The sequence below is a fragment of the Muntiacus reevesi genome, chromosome 7 (assembly GCF_963930625.1).
Source record: "Muntiacus reevesi chromosome 7, mMunRee1.1, whole genome shotgun sequence".
Lineage (NCBI taxonomy): Eukaryota > Metazoa > Chordata > Mammalia > Artiodactyla > Cervidae > Muntiacus > Muntiacus reevesi.
In genome coordinates this window covers 67,619,320-67,626,245 of record NC_089255.1, presented here as the reverse complement: position 1 = coordinate 67,626,245, position 6,926 = coordinate 67,619,320, and the positions used below count along the sequence as shown (strand labels likewise).

General features: G+C 42.0%; 1 pseudogene; it reads left to right on the top strand.

The window, feature by feature from the left end:
• Nucleotides 1–4,079: 4,079 nt before the first annotated feature.
• Nucleotides 4,080–4,692, top strand: LOC136172647 (transmembrane protein 126A pseudogene; annotated as a pseudogene).
• The last annotated feature ends 2,234 nt before the right edge of the window (nucleotides 4,693–6,926 follow it).

Sequence of the window (6,926 nt, the reverse complement as noted above, 5' to 3'; positions counted from 1 at the left end):
GTTTTCTGGTGTTCTCAGGTTTTGGGCTTAAGTCTCCTGTCTCTGGATCTCAGTTTTATTCTTCCTGTAGTCTCAGGACTTCTCCAACCATACAGCACTGATAATAAAACTTCTAGGTTAATGGCGAAAAGTTTCTCCTCCGTTAGGGACACCCAGAGAGGTTCACAGAGTTACATGAGGAAGGGGAGAGGGAGGAGGGAGATAGAGATGAGCAGGAGGAGAAAAAGGGGGACTCAAGAGGAGAGAGACAGATCTACGAAGTTGTCTGATCCCAGAGTGTTCTCCGTAGCCCAGACACCCACAAAGATTCACAGAATTGGATTGGGAAGAGAAGGGGAAAGGAAGAAATAGAGGTGTTCTGAGGTAGAAAACAGAGAGTCAAGATTGGGAGAGAATAATCAACACACTCCTGAATAAAAATGGGAGCTGAATATTGGATTCTTAAATGTTCACAATTTATATCATATACTGAAAAACAAAAATTAAAAATCTAGAGTAGAGGTTAGACTCTTAAAAATACTATATTAAAAACAAAAACCAAAACATAAAAAAAAAAAATTTTAGAAATATATATGAAGTTTGGTTTAAAAATAGGGTTTCTCTTCTTCTTTTTTTTTCCCTGTAAGGTTATCGTGTATTGAAAATGAAAATTAAGGAGTAGTAAGAGGAATACTAGATGACTTTAAAAGGAATGAGAAAAAGAAAAATAGAAAATAGAAGAGAAGAAGAAAAAAGAAAAGGAAAAAAAAGAAGAAAAAGAAAAAAAAAGAGAAAAAAAATTGTTTTACCTAATAAAAAAAATCGTAAAAATCTTATGAAAATGAAAGTTAAGGAGTAATGGGGGAGTAATAGGGAATTTTAAAGGAAAAAATAAAAAAAGAAAAAAGAAAAAAAAATTACATCTAGGAATTTCTCTGGAGCTGTTTTGGTCAGTGTGGGTTCGGCTCAGTTTCAGATATCTCCTCGTTCCAGCTTATACTTCTCGATATCTATAGGTCCTTCTGGTGAAGTCGGTGTTTTCTTCAGGGATTTTAGTCTGTTGCACCGGTCCCTTCTGAAGAGGTTCCCTTTGTTTATTTGGCTTCTGTTGCCGGTCTCTTCAGGGCCTAATTTCCGCCCTGACCCAGGTGGGCGGAGGTGGATTCTTATTCAGGTAGCTAGTTCCGTCGCGCTTCGGGGTGGAGCTGGCGCTGCAGGGAGGGGCTGGGGCTATTTTCTCCGTCTGGGCTGCTCAGGCTCCAGGCGGTTCCAGCCCTCGGGTGATTCACAAAAGCGCGGAACACAAAGCTGCGCCTGCGGTTTGTCCCTACGCCGCCCGAGTGGCTCAGGCAGCCAGGCGCTTGTCAGGCGCTCTCTCCCCGGGTGCGGCGCGCCTTCTATCCTGCGCTATCCCAGCCTCAGTTTCCGCCCGCGCCAGTCGGGTGCGTGCGCCTTCTGCCCTGCGTCCCCAGCCCCAATCCCTGTCCACACTGGCCGGGTGCGTGTACCGTGTCTAGCCACGACCCTCCCGGCGGATGTCGACCATCCAGAATCCCCGGAGGTCTTTGATTAGAAGGCGGAGGCCCGTTTGCAGTGTGGCAGGGGATGCGGTCCTTGGGGCCGAGCCTGCCCCCTTCCCCTCCCCCCTGCCTCCTGCCTCTGGCGGGGCTGGGCCGGTCCGCAGCCTGCGAGCTCTTCTCAGGACTTTCTCGGTCCCTTTGTTCTGCGAACGGCCGGCAGTGTGTTCGGGCCGGTTAATTTTCTCTCTCTCTTGCTCTCCCACAGTTCAAGCTGGGAACTCACAAAAGCTCCCTCCGATTGTCCTCAGGGCACTCAGGCCCCAGACCCTACCCCAAGCAATGCCGCCCACTCCTCTCCGTTCCGCCCCCACTTGCCGGTTGCGGATGCGGGCGTCTGGGGTACTTTTCTGCTGGGAGTTGCTTTTAGGCTCCTAATCTGTGGGTTTTATTTATTCTATCCCTCCCAGCCAGATTCAAACTTCGAGATTCAAACACTTCCCCCAGGCCCGCCAGTGCGAGGGTTTCCCGGTGTCTGGGAACGTCCTCTATTAAGACCCTTCCCGGGACGGATCTCCGTCCTTAGCTCTTTGGTCTCACTTTTTATCTTTTATATTTTGTCCTACCTCCTTTCGAAGACAATGGGCTGCTTTTCTGGGCGCCTGGTGACCTCACCTAGCGATCGGAAGTTGTTTTGTGAAGTTTGCTCTGCGTTCAGTTATTCTTTTGATGAACTTCTAGGAGAGAAAGTGGTCTGCCCGTCCTACTCCTCCGCCATCTTGGCTCCTAGCTCTCAGAACATTCTGCAACTGGCACTATGCCATTCTCCTTGGCCTGTCTGGAAGAGGTTCTGACTATGTCTACCTTTTGTATACCTCTCTATGTAGGGAGGGAGACCCTCCCAGAAGGGCTGCCGTGAGGAGGTAGCCTTGGCCCCTTGATGATGTGGCATGTGGGACACTGAGCATGAACTATGGCCTGACTGCTTGCTGCTGTTCTGGCCCTTAAAATTCATCCTGACTCTTTGTACACCGAAGTACACAGCTACCGTTAAGAGACTAGCCTAAGTCACTACTTTTCCAAAAATCAGTTTAAAAAGGAAGAAATGATCTATGAAGTGATTATGAAGTTGGATTTTTATTTAGTAAGTTTTAAAAAATTTATTTTAATTCACATATAATAAAATCCACATTTTGATGTATAGTTATATGAGATTTGATTGAGTCCTATAGTCATCACCACAATCAAGATACAGAATAATTTGATCATTCACACTGCCCCCCAAAATTCCCTCAAGTTACCCCTTGGTAGTTATATCCTGCCCCTATCTTCAACCTTTGGCAATTGTTGATTGTTTTTATGCCTTTAGTTTTGCCTTTTCCAGAATTTCATATAAATGAAATCATACAATACAGAGTTTTTCTTGAATATTCCTTGCTTCACTTAGCATGATGCATTTGAGATTCATCCATGTCATTACTTTTATCAATAGTCTGTTTTGTTGTTGAATCATATTCCATTGTTATGCTATACCACAACTTTTAAAACTGAACTGTAGTTGATATTATTGTGTTAGTTTCAGGTGTATTCCATTAAAGGTAATTGCAAGATGCTGAATATAGTCCTCTGTGCTATATAGTAAATCCTTGTTGCTTATCTGTTTTATCTGTAGTAGCTTGTATCTGTTAATCTCATATTCCTAGTTCATTCCTTCCCCCAACTTTCCCCTTTGGTAACCATAAGTGTGTTTTCTATGTCTGTGAGTCTGTTTCTGTTTTGCATATAGATTCATTTGTATTATTAGATTCCACATATTAGCGGTATCATATAATATTTGTCTTTATCCTACTTACTTCACACAATGTGATTGTCTCTAGATCCATCCATGTTGCTGCAAATGGCAGGCGTGATTTCCTTCTTTTTCATGGCTGAATGGCTGAGTAATATTCCATTGTGTGTATATGTATGTGTGTGTGTGTGGACACACACACACATACATATATATCACCTCTTCCTTATCCATTCACCTGTTGATGGACACTTAAGTTGCTTCCGTGTCTTATCAGTATCAGTTCAGTTGCTCAGTCGTGTCCGACTCTTTGTGACCCCATGGACTGCCGCAGCCAGGCCTCCCTGTCCATCACCAACTCCCAGAGTCCACCAAACCCATGTCCATTGAGTCAGTGATGCCATCCAACCATCTCACCCTCTGTTGTCCCCTCCTCCTCCTGCCTTCAATCTTTCCCAGGATCAGGGTCTTTTCCAATAAGTCAGTTCTTCACATCAGGTGGCCAAAGTATTGGAGCTTCAGCTTCAACATCAGTCCTTCCAATGAATATTCAGGACTGATCTCCTTTAGGATGGACTGGTTGGATCTGCTTGCAGTACAAAGGACTCTCAAGAGTCTTCTCCAACACCACAGTTCAAAAGCATCAGTTCGAATCCGCCGCCGGCTCCGACCCGGCGCCCGCCTGGGGCCGGTCACGTGGCGCCCAGAACTGCCGCGCCGCGCCCGGGTGACTCGAGCGGAGCCTGGTGTGAGCCCTCGCGGGGCCGGAGGAGACCCGCCGAGGCCGCGGCTGCATGCAGGCGCGCGTAAGGCTCAAGAAGACAAATCATGAACCAGATGGCACTATCATCAAGGAGAACTTAATTGATATCATAGCTAGAAAAGTTAACCAACTCCCAGAGGCAGAACGGAATCTGCTTGAAAATGGATCAACATATGTTGGACTTAATGCTGCTCTCTGTGGCCTAATAGCAAATAGTCTTTTTCGACGCATCTTACATGTGACACAGGCTCCTATAGCTGCTGGCTTGCCAATGACACTGATCCCATTTTTGACAGCAGATGTATCTTATAAAGGTTTTGTAAGTTTACCTTTGAATACAGGTGATCTGCATTGTGAAGCCTGCACCATAACACGAGGTGGATTGGTTGGTCTTGTTTTCAGTGGCCTGTGGTTTTTTTTTTGCTATCCCTGTGAATGGTGGCCTAGCAGCTAGGTATAATTCAGCCCTGCTACCAGAGAAAGGAAACATCTTAAATTACTGGATTAGGATTACTAAGCCTTACTTTAGAAAGATATTTCCCATTTTGCTCCAGACTGAGTTTGCTGCATACCTTGGGTCTAGACAATATAAACTACTTATAAAGGCTCTTCAGTTACCAGAACCTGGCCTAGAAATTGAGTGATTGTTAAGCAAATCTGTACACAAAAATAAAACTATTAAAAAAAAAGCATCAATTCTTCGGCACTCAGCTTTCTTTGTAGTCCAACTCTCACATTCATACATGACTACTGGAAAAACCATAGCTTTGACTAGACGAACCTTTGTAGGCAAAGTAATGTCTTGCTTTTTTTTTTTTTTTTAATGTCTCACTTTTTAATATGCTGTCTAGGTTGGTCATAACTTTCCTTTCAAGGAGTAAGCGTCTTTTAATTTCATGGCTGCAATCACCATCTGTAGTGATTTGGGAACCCCCCAAAATAAAGTCTGTCACTGTTTTCATTGTTTCCCCATCTATTTGCCATGAAGTGATGAGACCAGATGCCATGATATTAGTTTTCTGAATGTTGAGCTTTAAGCCAGCTTTTTCACTCTCCTATTTCACTTTCATCAAGGGGCTGTTTAGTTCTTCTTCACTTTCTGCCATAAAGGTGGTGTCATCTGCATATCTGAGGTTATTGGTATGTCTGCTCATGGAGGACATATGAGATTATATTCCATGTCTTAACTGTTATAAATAGTGCTGCTATGAACATTGAGGTGAATGTATCTTTTTGAATTAGAGTTTTCATCCTTTCCTGATATATGCCCAGGAGTGGGATTGCTGGATCATACTGTAGCTCTACTTTTAGTTTTATAAGGAAACTTCATACTGTTTTCTATAATGGCTTCACCAATTTACATTCCTACCAACAGTGTAGGTAAGTTCCCTTTTCTCCACGCCCTTTCCAGGGTCTATTATTTGTAGATTTTTTTTTATGATAGCCACTCTGACTGGTATGAAGTGTTACTTCATTGTCATTGTGATTCGCATTTCTCTAATAACTAGTAGTGTCGAAGATCTTTTTATGAGCCTGTTGTTCATCTATATATCTTCTTTGGAGAAATAAGGTATTAATACTTAGCTTTTTGCCCATTTTTTGGCTGGGTTTGAGGTGGGTTTTTGAGTTGTTTGAGCTGTTTGTATATTTTGGAAATTAATCCATTGTCAGTTTCATCACTTGTAAATATCTTCTCCCATTCTGTAGGTTATCTTTTCATTTTGTTTATGGCTTCCTTTGCTCTGCAAAACCTTATAAATTTGATTAGGTCCCATTTGTTTACTTTTACTTTTAGTTCTTTCACTTTGGGATGCTGATCTAAAAATGGTTTGCTACAGTTTATATCAGAATGTTTTGCCTACATTGTCTTCTAGAAGCTTTATGGTATCATGTCTAACAGTTGAGTCTTTAGGCCATTTTGACTATATTTTTGTATGTGGTGTGAGGGAGTGTTCTAACTTCATTGATTTATGGCTGTCCAGCTGTCCCAGCACCATTTGCTGAAGAAATTGTCTTTTCTCCATTGTATATTCTTGCTTCCTTTGTTGAAGATTAATTGACTGTAAGTGCATAAGTTTATTTCTGGGCTCTCTATTCCATTCCATTGATCTATATGTCTGTTTTTGTGCCAACACCACACTGTATTGATTACTGTAGCTTTGTATCATTGTCTGAAGTCTGGGAGAGTTATGCCTCCAGCTTTGTTATTTTTCCTCAGGATTGCTTTGGCAGTCCTGGGTCTTTTGTGATTTCATATAAATTTTTTGTATTATATGTTCTAGCTCTGTATGCCACAATTTTTAAATCCATTTCCCAGTTGAGGGACATTTGGAATGTTCCCAGATTATGGTGATTACAAATAAAACTGCCATAAACATTCACATACAGGTTTTTGTGTGAATACAGCTTTTAATTTCACTTTGATAAACCTAGGAGTGAGACTGCTGACTTATATGTTGGGTGTATGTCTAACTTTATGGAAAAGTACCAATTTTCCAGTTGTTGTACCATTTAACATTTCCACCAGCAGTGTATGAGAGTTCTAATTCTTCCACATCCTTGTCAACACTTGGCATGATCATGTTTTTTTTTGTTGTTGTTTTTGTTAGGTTTTAGGTATTATAACAGGTATGTAGAAAAATACCATTGTTTCTAAAAATTGAAATACAATTCACATACCATAAAGCACCTTTTAAAAGTACAGAATTCAATGGTTTTCATCCAAAAGTAAGAAACCATCACCACTAATTCTATAACATTTTCATCACTCCAAAAAGAAACCCCATACCTTTTGGCAATCACTTCCACTCCCCTCTACCTACAGACTCTAGAAACCATTAATCTTCTTTATGTTTCCATGGATTTGCCTGTTTGGAAC